Here is an 18674-nt window from a genome sequence, read left to right as displayed (position 1 = left end):
ACTGTAGGGCGTTGCTCCACCAGAACGAATAGTTAGGGCCTTAGAAGTCAAAGCTCGAAGCATAAAGTACAATAAAGGAACAACTGCTTTTCAATCGCATAACAGGAGTAATTGCAGCCAGCCTGAAGGTTATGGTCATTTCTACGTTCCGGGCAATCTAGGCTTCACTCTAGGTCGTTGCTCCACCACATCGAATAGCTACGGCCTTAGAAGCCAATGTCAGAAGCAAAAATACAATATAATTACAACAGTTTTTGCATCGTATAGAACGAATAATTGCATCCAGTGTGAAAGCAATGGCCATTTTTACGTTCCGGGCAACCTAGGCTTCATTCTAGTGCGTTCCTCCAACAGATCGAATAGTTAGTGCCTTAGAAGTCAGCGCCGGATGCATAAAATACGATAAAGATACAACAGTTTTTCCATCTTATAACAGGAGCAATTGCAACCAGTCTCAAAGGGATGGTCATTTCTACGTTCCGGGCAACCTAGGCTTCACTCTATGGCGTTGCTCCACCAGATCGAATTGTTAGGGCCTTTGAAGTCAACGCCAGAAATATAACATACAAAACAAATACAACAGTTTTTCCATCGTATAAAACGAATAATTGCAACCAGTGTGAAAGTTATGGTCATTTCTACGTTCCGGGCAACCTAGGCTTCACTCTAGGGCGTTGCTCCACCAGATCGAATAGTTAGGGCCTAAGACGTCAACGCCAGAAGCATAAAATACAATATAAATACAACAGTTTTTTCATTGTATAAAACGAATAGTTGCAACCAGTGTGAAAGTTATGGTCCTTTCTACGTTCCGGGCAGTCTATGGTTCACTATAGGGCGTTGGTCCACCACATCGAATAGCTACGGCCTTAGAAGCCAGCGTCAGAAGCATAAAATACAATATAAATACAACAGCTTTTCCAGCGAATAAATTGAATAATTGCAAACAGTGTGAAAGTAACGTTCATTTCTACGGTCCGGGGAACTTAGGCTTGACTCTAGGGCGTTGCTCCAACAGATCGAATAGTTAGAGCTTTAGAAGTCAACGCCATAAGCATAAAATACAATATAAATACAACAGTTTATCCATCGTATAAAACGAATAATTGCATCCGATGTGAAATTAATGGCCATTTCTACGTTCCGGGCAACCTAGGCTTCACTCTAGGGCGTTGCTCCACCAGCTCGAATAGTTAGGGCCTAAGACGTCAACGCCAGAAGCATAAAATACAATATAAATACAACAGTTTTTCCATCGTATAAAACGAATAATTGCATCCAGTGTGAAAGCAATGGCCATTTCTACGTTCCGGGCAACCTAGGCGTCACTCTAGTGCGTTGCTCCAACAGATCGAATGGTTAGGGCCTTGGAAGTCAACGCTCGAAGCATGAAATACAATAAAGATACAACAGTTTTTCCATCGTATAACAGGAGTAATTGCAACCAGTGTGAAAGGGATGGTCATTTCTGCGCTCCGGGCAACCTAGGCTTCACTCTATGGCGTTGTGCCACCAGATCGAATTGATAGGGCCTTTGAAGTCAACGCCTGAAATATAAAATACAAAACAAATACAACAGTTTTTCCATCGTATAAAACGAATAATTGCAAACAGTGTGAAAGTAATGGTCATTTCTATTTTCCGGGCAGCCTAGGTTTCACTATAGGGCGTTGCTCCACCACATCGAATAGCTACGGCCTTAGAAGCCAACGTCAGAAGCATAAAATACAATTAAATACAACAGCTTTTCCAGCGTATAAATTGAATAATTGCAAACAGTGTGAAAGTAAAGTTCATTTCTACGGTCCGGGAAACTTAGGCTTGACTCTAGGGCGTTGCTCCACCAGATCGAATAGTTAGAGCTTCAGAAGTCAACGCCAGAAGCATAAAATACAATATAAATACAACAGTTTTTCCATCCTGTAAAACGAATAATTGCAAACAGTGTGGAAGTTATGGTCATTTCTATTTTCCGGGCAACCTAGGCTTCACTATAGGGCGTTGCTCCACCACATCGAATTGCTAAGGCCTTAGAAGCCAACGTCAGAAGCATAAAATACAATATAAATACAACAGCTTTCCAGCGTGCAAATTGAATAATTGCAAACAGTGTGAAAGTAACGTTCATTTCTACGTTCCGGGCAACTTAGGCTTGACTCTTGGGCGTTGTCCCACCAGATCGAATAGTTAGGGCTTTAGAAGTCAGCGCCGGAAGCATAAAGTACAATATAAATACAACAACTTTTCCATCGCATAAAATGAATAGTTGCAAACAGTGTGAAAGTAATGGTCATTTCTACACTGCGTGCAACCTAGGCAACACCCTAGGGCTTTGTTCCACCAGATCGAATAGTTAGGGCTTTAGAAGTCAGCGCCGGAAGCATAAAATACAATATAAATACAACAGTTTTTCCATCCTGTAAAACGAATAATTGCATCCAATGTGAAAGTTATGGCCATTTCTACGTTCCGGGTAACATAGGCTTCACTGTAGGGCGTTGCTCCACCAGAACGAATAGTTAGGGCCTTAGAAGTCAAAGCTCGAAGCATAAAGTACAATAAAGGAACAACTGCTTTTCAATCGCATAACAGGAGTAATTGCAGCCAGCCTGAAGGTTATGGTCATTTCTACGTTCCGGGCAATCTAGGCTTCACTCTAGGTCGTTGCTCCACCACATCGAATAGCTACGGCCTTAGAAGCCAATGTCAGAAGCAAAAATACAATATAATTACAACAGTTTTTGCATCGTATAGAACGAATAATTGCATCCAGTGTGAAAGCAATGGCCATTTTTACGTTCCGGGCAACCTAGGCTTCATTCTAGTGCGTTCCTCCAACAGATCGAATAGTTAGTGCCTTAGAAGTCAGCGCCGGATGCATAAAATACGATAAAGATACAACAGTTTTTCCATCTTATAACAGGAGCAATTGCAACCAGTCTCAAAGGGATGGTCATTTCTACGTTCCGGGCAACCTAGGCTTCACTCTATGGCGTTGCTCCACCAGATCGAATTGTTAGGGCCTTTGAAGTCAACGCCAGAAATATAACATACAAAACAAATACAACAGTTTTTCCATCGTATAAAACGAATAATTGCAACCAGTGTGAAAGTTATGGTCATTTCTACGTTCCGGGCAACCTAGGCTTCACTCTAGGGCGTTGCTCCACCAGATCGAATAGTTAGGGCCTAAGACGTCAACGCCAGAAGCATAAAATACAATATAAATACAACAGTTTTTTCATTGTATAAAACGAATAGTTGCAACCAGTGTGAAAGTTATGGTCCTTTCTACGTTCCGGGCAGTCTAGGGTTCACTATAGGGCGTTGGTCCACCACATCGAATAGCTACGGCCTTAGAAGCCAGCGTCAGAAGCATAAAATACAATATAAATACAACAGCTTTTCCAGCGAATAAATTGAATAATTGCAAACAGTGTGAAAGTAACGTTCATTTCTACGGTCCGGGGAACTTAGGCTTGACTCTAGGGCGTTGCTCCAACAGATCGAATAGTTAGAGCTTTAGAAGTCAACGCCATAAGCATAAAATACAATATAAATACAACAGTTTATCCATCGTATAAAACGAATAATTGCATCCGATGTGAAATTAATGGCCATTTCTACGTTCCGGGCAACCTAGGCTTCACTCTAGGGCGTTGCTCCACCAGCTCGAATAGTTAGGGCCTAAGACGTCAACGCCAGAAGCATAAAATACAATATAAATACAACAGTTTTTCCATCGTATAAAACGAATAATTGCATCCAGTGTGAAAGCAATGGCCATTTCTACGTTCCGGGCAACCTAGGCGTCACTCTAGTGCGTTGCTCCAACAGATCGAATGGTTAGGGCCTTGGAAGTCAACGCTCGAAGCATGAAATACAATAATGATACAACAGTTTTTCCATCGTATAACAGGAGTAATTGCAACCAGTGTGAAAGGGATGGTCATTTCTGCGCTCCGGGCAACCTAGGCTTCACTCTATGGCGTTGTGCCACCAGATCGAATTGATAGGGCCTTTGAAGTCAACGCCAGAAATATAAAATACAAAACAAATACAACAGTTTTTCCATCGTATAAAACGAATAATTGCAAACAGTGTGAAAGTAATGGTCATTTCTATTTTCCGGGCAGCCTAGGTTTCACTATAGGGCGTTGCTCCACCACATCGAATAGCTACGGCCTTAGAAGCCAACGTCAAAAGCATAAAATACAATATAAGTACAACAGCTTTTCCAGCGTATAAATTGAACAATTGCATCCAGTGTGAAAGTAATGGCCGTTTCTACGTCCTGGGCAACCTAGGCTTCACTCTAGGCCGTTGCTCCAACAGATCGTATAGTTAGGGCCTTAGAAGTCAACGCCCGAAGCATAAAATACAATAAAGATACAACAGATTTTCAATCGTATGACAGGAGTAATTGCAGCCAGCGTGAAGGTTATGGTCATTTCTACGTTCCGGGCAACCTAGGCTTCAATATAGGGAGTTGTTCCACCAGACCGAATAGCTACGGAGTTAGAAGTCCACGCCAGAAGCATAAAATACAATATAAATACAACAACTTTTCCATCGTGTAAAATGAATAATTGCAAACAGTGTGAAAGTAATGGTCATTTCTACATTCCGTGTAACCTAGGCTTCACTCTAGGACGTTGCTCCACCAGATCGAATAGTTAGAGCTTCAGAAGTCAACGCCAGAAGCATAAAATATAAAACGAATAATTGCATCCGATGTGAAATTAATGGCCATTTCTACGTTCCGGGCAACCTAGGCTTCACTGTAGGGCGTTGCTCCACCAGATCGAATAGCTGGGCCTAAGACGTCAACGCCAGAAGCATAAAATACAATATAAATACCACAGTTTTTCCATCGTATAAAACGAATAATTGCATCCAGTGTGAAAGCAATGGCCATTTCTACGTTCCGGGCAACCTAGGCGTCACTCTAGTGCGTTGCTCCAACAGATCGAATAGATAGGGCCTTAGAAGTCAACGCCCGAAGCATGAAGTACAATAAAGATACAACAGTTTTTCCATCGTATAACAGGAGTAATTGCAACCAGTGTGAAAGGGATGGTCATTTCTACGTTCCGGGCAACCTAGGCTTCACTCTATGGCGTTGTGCCACCAGATCGAATTGTTAGGGCCTTTGAAGTCAACGCCAGAAGTATAAAATACAAAACAAATACAACAGTTTTTCCATCGTATAAAACGAATAATTGCAAACAGTGTGAAAGTTATGGTCATTTCTATTTTCCGGGCAGCCTAGGCTTCACTATAGGGCGCTGCTCCACAACATCGAATAGCTATGGCCTTAGAAGCCAACGTCAGAAGCATAAAATACAATATAAATACAACAGCTTTTCCAGCGTATAAATTGAATAATTGCATCCAGTGTGAAAGTAATGGCCATTTCTTCGTTCCGGGCAACCTAGGCTTCACTGTAGGGCGTTGCTCCAACAGATAGAATAGTTAGGGCCTTAGAAGTCAACGCCCGAAGCATAAAATACAATAAAGATGCAACAGATTTACAATCGTATGACAGGAGTAATTGCAGCCATCGCGAAGGTTATGGTCATTTCTACGTTCCGGGCAACCTAGGCTTCAATATAGGGAGTTGCTCCACCAGACCGAATAGCTACGGAGTTAGAAGTCAACGCCAGAAGCATAAAATACAATATAAATACAACAACTTTTCCATCGTGTAAAATGAATAATTGCAAACAGTGTGAAAGTAACGGTCATTTCTACATTCCGTGTAACCTAGGCTTCACTCTAGGACGTTGCTCCACCGGATCGAATAGTTAGGGCCCAAGAAGTCAACGCCAGAAGCATAAAGTACACTAAAAATACAGCAGTTTTTCCATCGTATAAAACGAATAATTGCATCCCGTGTGAAAGCAATGGCCATTTCTACGTTCCGGGCAACCTAGGCGTCACTCTAGTGCGTTGCTCCAACAGATCAAATAGTTAGGGCATTAGAAGTGAGCGCCCGAAGCATAAAATACAATAAAGATACAACAGTTTTTCCAACGTATAACAGGAGTAATTGCAGCCAGTGTGAAAGGGATGGTCATTTCTACGTTCCGGGCAACCTAGGCTTCACTCTATGGCGTTGTGCCACCAGATCGAATTGTTAGGACCTTTGAAGTCAACGCGAGAAATATAAAATACAAAACAAATACAACAGTTTTTCCATCGTATAAAACGAATAATTGCAAACAGTGTGAAAGTTATGGTCATCTATATTTTCAGGGCAGCCTAGGCTTCACTATAGGTCGTTGCTCCACCACATCGAATAGCTACGGCCTTAGAAGCCAACGGCAGAAGCATAAAATACAATTAAATACAACAGCTTTTCCAGCGTATAAATTGAATAATTGCAAACAGTGTGAAAGTAACGTTCATTTCTGCGGTCCGGGAAACTTAGGCCTGACTCTAGGGCGTTGCTCCACCAGATCGAATAGTTAGGGCCCAAGAAGTCGACGCCAGAAGCATAAAATACACTAAAAATACAACAGTTTTTCCATCGTATAAAACTAATAATTGCATCCAGTGTGAAAGCAATGGCCATTTCTACGTTCCGGGCAACCTAGGCGTCACGCTAGTGCGTTGCTCCAACAGATCGAATAGTTAGAGCATTAGAAGTCAACGCCCGAAGCATAAAATACAATAAAGATACAACAGTTTTTCCATCGTATAACAGGAGTAATTGCAACCAGTGTGAAAGTTATGGTCATTTCTGCGTTCCGGGCATCCTAGGTTTCACTATAGGGCGCTGGTCCAACAGATCGAATAGTTAGGGCCTTAGAAGTCAACGCCCGAAGCATAAAATACAATAAAGATACAACAGATTTTCAATCGTCTAACAGGAGTAATTGCAGCCAGCGTGAAGGTTATGGTCATTTCTACGTTCCGGGCAACCTAGGCTTCAATATAGGGAGTTGTTCCACCAGACCGAATAGCTACGGAGTTGGAAGTCAACGCCAGAAGCATAAAATACACTAAAAACACAACAGTATTTCCATCGAATAAAACGAATAATTGCATCCAGTGTGAAAGTAATGGCCATTTCTACTTTCCGTGCAACCTAGGCTTCACTGAAGGACGTTGCTCCACCGGATCGAATAGTTAGGGCCCAAGAAGTCAACGCCAGAAGCATAAAATACACTAAAAATACAGCAGTTTTTCCATCGTATAAAACGTATAATTGCATCCCGTGAAAAAGCAATGGCCATTTCTACGTTCCGGGCAACATAGGCGTCACTCTAGTGCGTTGCTCCAACAGATCAAATAGTTAGGGCATTAGAAGCCAACGCCCGAAGCATAAAATACAATAAAGATACAACAGTTTTTACAACGTATAACAGGAGTAATTGCAACCAGTGTGAAAGGGATGGTCATTTCTACGTTCCGGGCAACCTAGGCTTCACTCAATGGCGTTGTGCCACCAGATCGAATTGTTAGGACGTTTGCAGTCAACGCCAGACATATAAAGTACAAAACAAATACAACAGTTTTTCCATCGTATAAAACGAATAATTGCAAACAGTGTGGAAGTTATGGTCATTTCTATTTTCCGGGCAACCTAGGCTTCACTATAGGGCGTTGCTCCACCACATCGAATAGCTACGGCCTTAGAAGCCAATGTCAGAAGCATAAAATACAATATAAATACGATAGCTTTCGCAGCGTACAAATTGAATAATTGCATCCAATGTGAAAGTAATGGCCATTTATACGTTCCGAGCAACATAGGCTTCACTCTAGGGCGTTGCTCCACCAGATCGAATAGTTAGGGCCTTAGAAGTCAACGCCCGAAGCATAAAATACAATAAAGATACAACAGATTTTCAATCGTATAACAGGAGTAATTGCTGCCAGCGTGAAGGTTATGGTCATTTCTTCGTTCCGGGCAACCTAGGCTTCAATATAGGGAGTTGTTCCACCAGACCGAATAGCTACGGCGTTAGAAGCCAACGCCAGAAGCATAAAATACAATATAAATACAACAACTTTTCCATCGTATAAAATGAATAATTGCAAACAGTGTGAAAGTAATGGTCACTTCTACGTTCCGTGCAACCTAGGCTCCACTCTAGGGCGTTGCTCCAACAGATAGAATAGTTAGGGCCTTAGAAGTCAACGCCCGAAGCATAAAATACAATAAAGATGCAAAAGATTTTCAATCGTATGACAGGAGTAATTGCAGCCAGCGCGAAGGTTATGGTCATTTCTACGTTCCGGGCAACCTAGGCTTCAATATAGGGAGTTGCTCCACCAGACCGAATAGCTACGGAGTTAGAAGTCAACGCCAGAAGCATAAAATACAATATAAATACAACAACTTTTCCATCGTGTAAAATGAATAATTGCAAACAGTGTGAAAGTAACGGTCATTTCTACATTCCGTGTAACCTAGGCTTCACTCTAGGACGTTGCTCCACCGGATCGAATAGTTAGGGCCCAAGAAGTCAACGCCAGAAGCATAAAGTACACTAAAAATACAGCAGTTTTTCCATCGTATAAAACGAATAATTGCATCCCGTGTGAAAGCAATGGCCATTTCTACGTTCCGGGCAACCTAGGCGTCACTCTAGTGCGTTGCTCCAACAGATCAAATAGTTAGGGCATTAGAAGTGAGCGCCCGAAGCATAAAATACAATAAAGATACAACAGTTTTTCCAACGTATAACAGGAGTAATTGCAGCCAGTGTGAAAGGGATGGTCATTTCTACGTTCCGGGCAACCTAGGCTTCACTCTATGGCGTTGTGCCACCAGATCGAATTGTTAGGACCTTTGAAGTCAACGCGAGAAATATAAAATACAAAACAAATACAACAGTTTTTTTATCGAATAAAACGAATAATTGCAAACAGTGTGCAAGTTATGGTCATTTCTATTTTCCGGGCAATCTAGGCTTTACTATAGGGCGTTGCTCCACCACATCGAATAGCTACGGCCTTAGAAGCCAACGTCAGAAGCATAAAATACAATTAAATACAACAGCTTTTCCAGCGTATAAATTGAATAATTGCAAACAGTGTGAAAGTAACGTTCATTTCTACGGTCCGGGAAACTTAGGCTTGACTCTAGGGCGTTGCTCCACCAGATCGAATAGTTAGAGCTTCAGAAGTCAACGCCAGAAGCATAAAATACAATATAAATACAACAGTTTATCCACCGTATAAAACGAATAATTGCATCCGATGTGAAATTAATGGCCATTTCTACGTTCCGGGCAACCTAGGCTCCACTCTAGGGCGTTGCTCCACCAGATCGAATAGTTAGGGCCTAAGTAGTCAAAGCCAGAAGCATAAAATACAATAAAAATGCAACGGTTTTTCCATCGTATAAGACGAATAATTGCAACCAGTGTGAAGGTAATGGTCATTTCTACGTTCCGGGCAACCTAGGCTTCAATCTAGGGCGTTGCTCCAACAGATCGAATAGTTAGGGCCTTAGAAGTCAACGCCCGAAGCATAAAATACAATAAAGATACAACAGTTTTTCCATCGTATAACAGGAGTAATTGCAACCAGTGTGAAAGGTATGGTCATTTCTACGTTCCGGGCGACCTAGGCTTCACTCTAGGTCGTTGCTCCACCACATCGAATAGCTACGGCCTTAGAAGCCAATGTCAGAAGCAAAAATACAATATAATTACAACAGTTTTTGCATCGTATAGAACGAATAATTGCATCCAGTGTGAAAGCAATGGCCATTTCTACGTTCCGGGCAACCTAGGCGTCACTCTAGTGCGTTGCTCCAACAGATCGAATGGTTAGGGCCTTGGAAGTCAACGCTCGAAGCATGAAATACAATAAAGATACAACAGTTTTTCCATCGTATAACAGGAGTAATTGCAACCAGTGTGAAAGGGATGGTCATTTCTGCGCTCCGGGCAACCTAGGCTTCACTCTATGGTGTTGTGCCACCAGATCGAATTGATAGGGCCTTTGAAGTCAACGCCAGAAATATAAAATACAAAACAAATACAACAGTTTTTCCATCGTATAAAACGAATAATTGCAAACAGTGTGAAAGTAATGGTCATTTCTATTTTCCGGGCAGCCTAGGCTTCACTATAGGGCGTTGCTCCACCACATCGAATAGCTACGGCCTTAGAAGCCAACGTCAAAAGCATAAAATACAATATAGGTACAACAGCTTTTCCAGCGTATAAATTGAACAATTGCATCCAGTGTGAAAGTAATGGCCGTTTCTACGTCCCGGGCAACCTAGGCTTCACTCTAGGCCGTTGCTCCAACAGATCGTATAGTTAGGGCCTTAGAAGTCAACGCCCGAAGCATAAAATACAATAAAGATACAACAGATTTTCAATCGTATGACAGGAGTAATTGCAGCCAGCGTGAAGGTTATGGTCATTTCTACGTTCCGGGCAACCTAGGCTTCAATATAGGGAGTTGTTCCACCAGACCGAATAGCTACGGAGTTAGAAGTCCACGCCAGAAGCATAAAATACAATATAAATACAACAACTTTTCCATCGTGTAAAATGAATAATTGCAAACAGTGTGAAAGTAATGGTCATTTCTACATTCCGTGTAACCTAGGCTTCACTCTAGGACGTTGCTCCACCAGATCGAATAGTTAGAGCTTCAGAAGTCAACGCCAGAAGCATAAAATATAAAACGAATAATTGCATCCGATGTGAAATTAATGGCCATTTCTACGTTCCGGGCAACCTAGGCTTCACTGTAGGGCGTTGCTCCACCAGATCGAATAGCTGGGCCTAAGACGTCAACGCCAGAAGCATAAAATACAATATAAATACCACAGTTTTTCCATCGTATAAAACGAATAATTGCATCCAGTGTGAAAGCAATGGCCATTTCTACGTTCCGGGCAACCTAGGCGTAACTCTAGTGCGTTGCTCCAACAGATCGAATAGATAGGGCCTTAGAAGTCAACGCCCGAAGCATGAAGTACAATAAAGATACAACAGTTTTTCCATCGTATAACAGGAGTAATTGCAACCAGTGTGAAAGGGATGGTCATTTCTACGTTCCGGGCAACCTAGGCTTCACTCTATGGCGTTGTGCCACCAGATCGAATTGTTAGGGCCTTTGAAGTCAACGCCAGAAGTATAAAATACAAAACAAATACAACAGTTTTTCCATCGTATAAAACGAATAATTGCAAACAGTGTGAAAGTTATGGTCATTTCTATTTTCCGGGCAGCCTAGGCTTCACTATAGGGCGCTGCTCCACAACATCGAATAGCTATGGCCTTAGAAGCCAACGTCAGAAGCATAAAATACAATATAAATACAACAGCTTTTCCAGCGTATAAATTGAATAATTGCATCCAGTGTGAAAGTAATGGCCATTTCTTCGTTCCGGGCAACCTAGGCTTCACTGTAGGGCGTTGCTCCAACAGATAGAATAGTTAGGGCCTTAGAAGTCAACGCCCGAAGCATAAAATACAATAAAGATGCAAAAGATTTTCAATCGTATGACAGGAGTAATTGCAGCCAGCGCGAAGGTTATGGTCATTTCTACGTTCCGGGCAACCTAGGCTTCAATATAGGGAGTTGCTCCACCAGACCGAATAGCTACGGAGTTAGAAGTCAACGCCAGAAGCATAAAATACAATATAAATACAACAACTTTTCCATCGTGTAAAATGAATAATTGCAAACAGTGTGAAAGTAACGGTCATTTCTACATTCCGTGTAACCTAGGCTTCACTCTAGGACGTTGCTCCACCGGATCGAATAGTTAGGGCCCAAGAAGTCAACGCCAGAAGCATAAAGTACACTAAAAATACAGCAGTTTTTCCATCGTATAAAACGAATAATTGCATCCCGTGTGAAAGCAATGGCCATTTCTACGTTCCGGGCAACCTAGGCGTCACTCTAGTGCGTTGCTCCAACAGATCAAATAGTTAGGGCATTAGAAGTGAGCGCCCGAAGCATAAAATACAATAAAGATACAACAGTTTTTCCAACGTATAACAGGAGTAATTGCAGCCAGTGTGAAAGGGATGGTCATTTCTACGTTCCGGGCAACCTAGGCTTCACTCTATGGCGTTGTGCCACCAGATCGAATTGTTAGGACCTTTGAAGTCAACGCGAGAAATATAAAATACAAAACAAATACAACAGTTTTTTTATCGAATAAAACGAATAATTGCAAACAGTGTGCAAGTTATGGTCATTTCTATTTTCCGGGCAATCTAGGCTTTACTATAGGGCGTTGCTCCACCACATCGAATAGCTACGGCCTTAGAAGCCAACGTCAGAAGCATAAAATACAATTAAATACAACAGCTTTTCCAGCGTATAAATTGAATAATTGCAAACAGTGTGAAAGTAACGTTCATTTCTACGGTCCGGGAAACTTAGGCTTGACTCTAGGGCGTTGCTCCACCAGATCGAATAGTTAGAGCTTCAGAAGTCAACGCCAGAAGCATAAAATACAATATAAATACAACAGTTTATCCACCGTATAAAACGAATAATTGCATCCGATGTGAAATTAATGGCCATTTCTACGTTCCGGGCAACCTAGGCTCCACTCTAGGGCGTTGCTCCACCAGATCGAATAGTTAGGGCCTAAGTAGTCAAAGCCAGAAGCATAAAATACAATAAAAATGCAACGGTTTTTCCATCGTATAAGACGAATAATTGCAACCAGTGTGAAGGTAATGGTCATTTCTACGTTCCGGGCAACCTAGGCTTCAATCTAGGGCGTTGCTCCAACAGATCGAATAGTTAGGGCCTTAGAAGTCAACGCCCGAAGCATAAAATACAATAAAGATACAACAGTTTTTCCATCGTATAACAGGAGTAATTGCAACCAGTGTGAAAGGTATGGTCATTTCTACGTTCCGGGCAACCTAGGCTTCACTCTATGGCGTTGTGGCACCAGATCGAATTGTTAGGGCCTTTGAAGTCAACGCCAGAAATATAAAATACAAAACAAATACAACAGTTTTTCCATCGTATAAAACGAATAATTGCAAACAGTGTGAAAGTTATGGTCATCTATATTTTCAGGGCAGCCTAGGCTTCACTATAGGTCGTTGCTCCACCACATCGAATAGCTACGGCCTTAGAAGCCAACGGCAGAAGCATAAAATACAATTAAATACAACAGCTTTTCCAGCGTATAAATTGAATAATTGCAAACAGTGTGAAAGTAACGTTCATTTCTACGGTCCGGGAAACTTAGGCCTGACTCTAGGGCGTTGCTCCACCAGATCGAATAGTTAGGGCCCAAGAAGTCGACGCCAGAAGCATAAAATACACTAAAAATACAACAGTTTTTCCATCGTATAAAACTAATAATTGCATCCAGTGTGAAAGCAATGGCCATTTCTACGTTCCGGGCAACCTAGGCGTCACGCTAGTGCGTTGCTCCAACAGATCGAATAGTTAGAGCATTAGAAGTCAACGCCCGAAGCATAAAATACAATAAAGATACAACAGTTTTTCCATCGTATAACAGGAGTAATTGCAACCAGTGTGAAAGTTATGGTCATTTCTGCGTTCCGGGCATCCTAGGTTTCACTATAGGGCGCTGGTCCAACAGATCGAATAGTTAGGGCCTTAGAAGTCAACGCCCGAAGCATAAAATACAATAAAGATACAACAGATTTTCAATCGTATAACAGGAGTAATTGCAGCCAGCGTGAAGGTTAAGGTCATTTCTACGTTCCGGGCAACCTAGGCTTCAATATAGGGAGTTGTTCCACCAGACCGAATAGCTACGGAGTTGGAAGTCAACGCCAGAAGCATAAAATACACTAAAAACACAACAGTATTTCCATCGAATAAAACGAATAATTGCATCCAGTGTGAAAGTAATGGCCATTTCTACGTTCCGGGCAACCTAGGCTTCACTGAAGGACGTTGCTCCACCGGATCGAATAGTTAGGGCCAAGAAGTCAACGCCAGAAGCATAAAATACACTAAAAATACAGCAGTTTTTCCATCGTATAAAACGTATAATTGCATCCCGTGAAAAAGCAATGGCCATTTCTACGTTCCGGGCAACATAGGCGTCACTCTAGTGCGTTGCTCCAACAGATCAAATAGTTAGGGCATTAGAAGCCAACGCCCGAAGCATAAAATACAATAAAGATACAACAGTTTTTACAACGTATAACAGGAGTAATTGCAACCAGTGTGAAAGGGATGGTCATTTCTACGTTCCGGGCAACCTAGGCTTCACTCAATGGCGTTGTGCCACCAGATCGAATTGTTAGGACGTTTGAAGTCAACGCCAGACATATAAAATACAAAACAAATACAACAGTTTTTCCATCGTATAAAACGAATAATTGCAAACAGTGTGAAAGTTATGTTCATTTCTATTTTCCGGGCAGCCTAGGCTTCACTATAGGGCGTTGCTCCACCACATCGAATAGATACGGCCTTAGAAACCAACGTCAGAAGCATAAAATACACTTAAATACAACAGCTTTTCCAGCGTATAAAACGAATAATTGCAAACAGCGTGAAAGTAACGTTCATTTCTACGGCCCGGGAAACTTAGGCTTGACCCTAGGGCGTTGCTCCACCAGATCGAATAGTTAGAGCTTCAGAAGTCAACGCCAGAAGCATAAAATACAATATAAATACAACAGTTTATTCACCGTATAAAACGAATAATTGCATCCGATGTGAAATTAATGGCCATTTCTACGTTCCGGGCAACCTAGGCTTCACTCCACGGCGTTGCTCCACCAGATCGAATAGTTAGGGCCTAAGACGTCAACGCCAGAAGCATATAATACAATATAAATACAACAGTTTTTCCATCGCATAAAACGAATAATTGCATCCAGTGTGAAAGCAATAGCCATTTCTACGTTCCGGGCAACCTAGGCGTCACTCTAGTGCGTTGCTCCAACAGGTCGAATAGTTAGCGCCTTAGAAGTCAACGCCCGAAGCATACAATACAATAAAGATACAACAGTTTTTCCATCGTATAACAGGAGTAATTGAAACCAGTCTGAAAGGGATGGCCATTTCTACGTTCTGGGCAACCTAGGCTTCACTCTATGGCGTTGTGCCACCAGGTCGAATTGTTAGGGCCTTTGAAGTCAACGCCAGAAATATAAAATACAAAACAAATACAACAGTTTTTCCATCGTATAAAACGAATAATTGCATCCAGTGCGAAAGTAATGGCCATTTCTACGTTCCGGGCAACCTAGGCTTCACTCTAGGGCGTTGGTCCAACAGATCGAATAGTTAGGGCCTTAGAAGTCAACGCCCGAAGCATAAAATACAAAACAAATACAACAGTTTTTCCATCGTATAGATCGAATGATTGCAACCAGTGCGAAAGTTATGGTCATTTCTGCGTTCCGGACATCCTAGGTTTCACTATCGGGCGTTGCTCCACCACATCGAATATCTACGGCCTTAGAAGCCAACGTCAGAAGCATAAAATACAATATAAATAGAACAGCTTTTCCAGCGTATAAATTGAATAATTGCAAACCGTGTGAAAGTAACCTTCATTACTACGTTCCGGGCAACTTAGGCTTGACTCTAGGGCGTTGTTCCACCAGAGCGAATAGTTAGAGCTTTAGAAGTCAACGCCAGAAGCATAAAATACAATATAAATACAACAGTTTATCCATCGTATAAAACGAATAATTGCATCCAGTGTGAAAGCAATGGCCATTTCTACGTTCCGGGCAACCTAGGCGTCACTCTAGTGCGTTGCTCCAACAGATCGAATAGTTAGGGCCTTAGAAGTCAACGCCCGAAGCATAAAATACAATAAAGATACAACAGTTTTTCCATCGTATAACAGGAGTAATTGCAACCAATGTGAAAGGGATGGTCATTTCTACGTTCCGGGCAACCTAGGCTTCACTCTAGGGCGTTGCTCCACCACAGCGAATAGTTAGAGCATTAGAAGTCAACGCCAGAAGCATAAAATACAATATAAATACAACAGTCTATCCATCGTATAAAACGAATAATTGCATCCGATGTGAAAGTAATGGCCATTTCTACGTTCCGGGCAACCTAGGCTTCACTCTAGGACGTTGCTCCACCAGATCGAATAGTTAGGGCCTAAGACGTCAACGCCAGAAGCATAAAATACAATATAAATACAACAGCTTTTCCATCGTATAGAACGAATAATTGTATCCAGTGTGAAAGCAATGGCGATTTCTACGTTCCGGGCAACGTAGGCTTCACTCTAGTGCGTTGCTCCAACAGATCGAATAGTTAGGGCCTTAGAAGTCAACGCCCGAAGCATAAAATACAAAACAAATACAACAGTTTTTCCATCGTATAGAACGAATAATTGCAACCAGTGTGAAAGTTATGGTCATTTCTACGTTCCGGGCGACCTAGGCTTCACTATAGGGCGTTGCTCCACCACATCGAATAGATACGGCCTTAGCAGCCAACGTCAGAGGCATAAGATACCATATAAGTACAACAGCTTTTCCATCGTATTAATTGAATAATTGCAAAGAGTGTGAAAGTAACGTTCATTTCTACGTTCCGGGCAACTTAGGCTTGACTCTAGAGCGTTGCTCCACCAGATCGAATAGATTGGGCTTTAGAAGTCAATGCCAGAAGCATAAAATACAATATAAATACAACAGTTTTTCCATCGTATAGAACGCATAATTGCATCCAATGTGAACGTAATGGCCACTTCTACGTTCCGGGCAACCTAGGCTTCACTCTAGGGCGTTGCTCCACCAGATCGAATAGTTAGGGCCTTAGAAGTCAAAGCTCGAAGCATAAAGTACAATAAAGATACAACAGTTTTTCAATCGCATAACAGGAGTAATTGCAGCCAGCGTGCAGGTTATGGTCATTTCTACGTTCCGGGAAACTTAGGCTTGACTCTAGAGCGTTGCTCCACCAGATCGAATAGATTGGGCTTCAGAAGTCAACGCCAGAAGCATAAAATACAATATAAATACAACAGTTTATCCACCGTATAAAACGAATAATTGCATCCGATGTGAAATTAATGGCCATTTCTACTTTCCGTGCAACCTAGGCGTCACTCTAGTGCGTTGCTCCAGAAGATCGAATAGTTAGGACCTTGGAAGTCAACGCCCGAAGCATGAAATACAATAAAGATACAACAGTTTTTCCATCGTATAACAGGAGTAATTGCAACCAGTGTGAAGGTTAAGACCATTTCTACGTTTCGGGCAACCTACGCTTCAATATAGGGAGTTGTTCCACCAGACCGAATAGCTACTGAGTTAGAAGTCAACGCCAGAAGCATAATATACAATACAAATACATCAACGTTACCATGGTGTAAAATGAATGATTGCAAACAGTGTGAATGCAATGGTCATTTCTACATTCCGTGCAACCTAGGCTCCACTCTATGGCGTTGTGCCACCAGATCGAATTGTTAGGGCCTTTGAAGTCAACGCCAGAAATATAAAATACAAAACAAATACAACAGTTTTTCCATCGTATAAAACGAATAATTGCAACCAGTGTGAAGGTAATGGTCATTTCTATTTTCCGGGCAGCCTAGGCTTCACTATATGGCGTTGCTCCAGCAGTTCGAATAGTTAGGGCCTTAGAAGTCAACGCCCGAAGCATAAAATACAATAAAGATACAACAGTTTTTCCATCGTATAAAACGAATAATTGCATCCGATGTGAAAGTAATGGCCATTTCTACGTTCCGGGCAACCTAGGCTTCACTCTAGGGCGTTGCTCCACCACAGCGAATAGTTAGAGCATTAGAAGTCAACGCCAGAAGCATAAAATACAATATAAATACAACAGTCTATCCATCGTATAAAACGAATAATTGCATCCGATGTGAAAGTAATGGCCATTTCTACGTTCCGGGCAACCTAGGCTTCACTCTAGGGCGTTGCTCCACCAGATCGAATAGTTAGGGCCTAAGACGTCAACGCCAGAAGCATAAAATACAATATAAATACAACAACCTTTCCATTGGATAAAATGAATAATTGCAAACAGAGTGAAAGTAATGGTCATTTCTACATTCCGTGCAACGTAGGCTCCACTCTAGGGCGTTGTTCCTCCAGATCGAATAGTTAGGGCCTAAGAAGTCAACGCCAGAAGCATAAAATACAATAAAAATACAGCGGTCTTTCCATCGTATAAAACGAACAATTGCAACCGGTGTGAAAGGGATGGTCATTTCTACGTTCCGGGCAACCTAGGCTTCACTATATGGCGTTGTGCCACCATATCGAACTGTTAGGGCCTTTGAAGTCAACGCCAGAAATATAAAATACAAAACAAATACAACAGTTTTTCCATCGTATCGAACGAATAATTGTAACCAGTGTGAAAGTTATGGTCATTTCTACGTTCCGGGCGACCTAAGCTTCACTATAGGGCGTTGCTCCACCACATCGAATAGCTACGGCCTTAGAAGCCAACGTCAGAAGCATAAAATACAATATAAATACAACAGCTTTTCCAGCGTATATATTGAATAATTCCAAACAGTGTGAAAGTAACGTTCATTACTACGTTCCGGGCAACTTAGGCTTCACTGTAGGGCGTTGATCCACCATATCGAATAGTTAGGGCCTAAGAAGTCAACGCCAGAAGCATAAAATACAAAATAAATACAACAGTTCTTCCATCGTATAACAGGAGTGATTGCAACAAGTGCGAAGGTAATGGTCATTCCTACGTTCCGGGCA

Source organism: Calliopsis andreniformis, unplaced genomic scaffold (assembly GCF_051401765.1).
Source record: "Calliopsis andreniformis isolate RMS-2024a unplaced genomic scaffold, iyCalAndr_principal scaffold0014, whole genome shotgun sequence".
Taxonomy (NCBI): Eukaryota; Metazoa; Arthropoda; class Insecta; order Hymenoptera; family Andrenidae; genus Calliopsis; species Calliopsis andreniformis.
The sequence above is the reverse complement of the archived record's forward strand: the minus strand, read 5'-3'. Positions refer to the sequence as shown.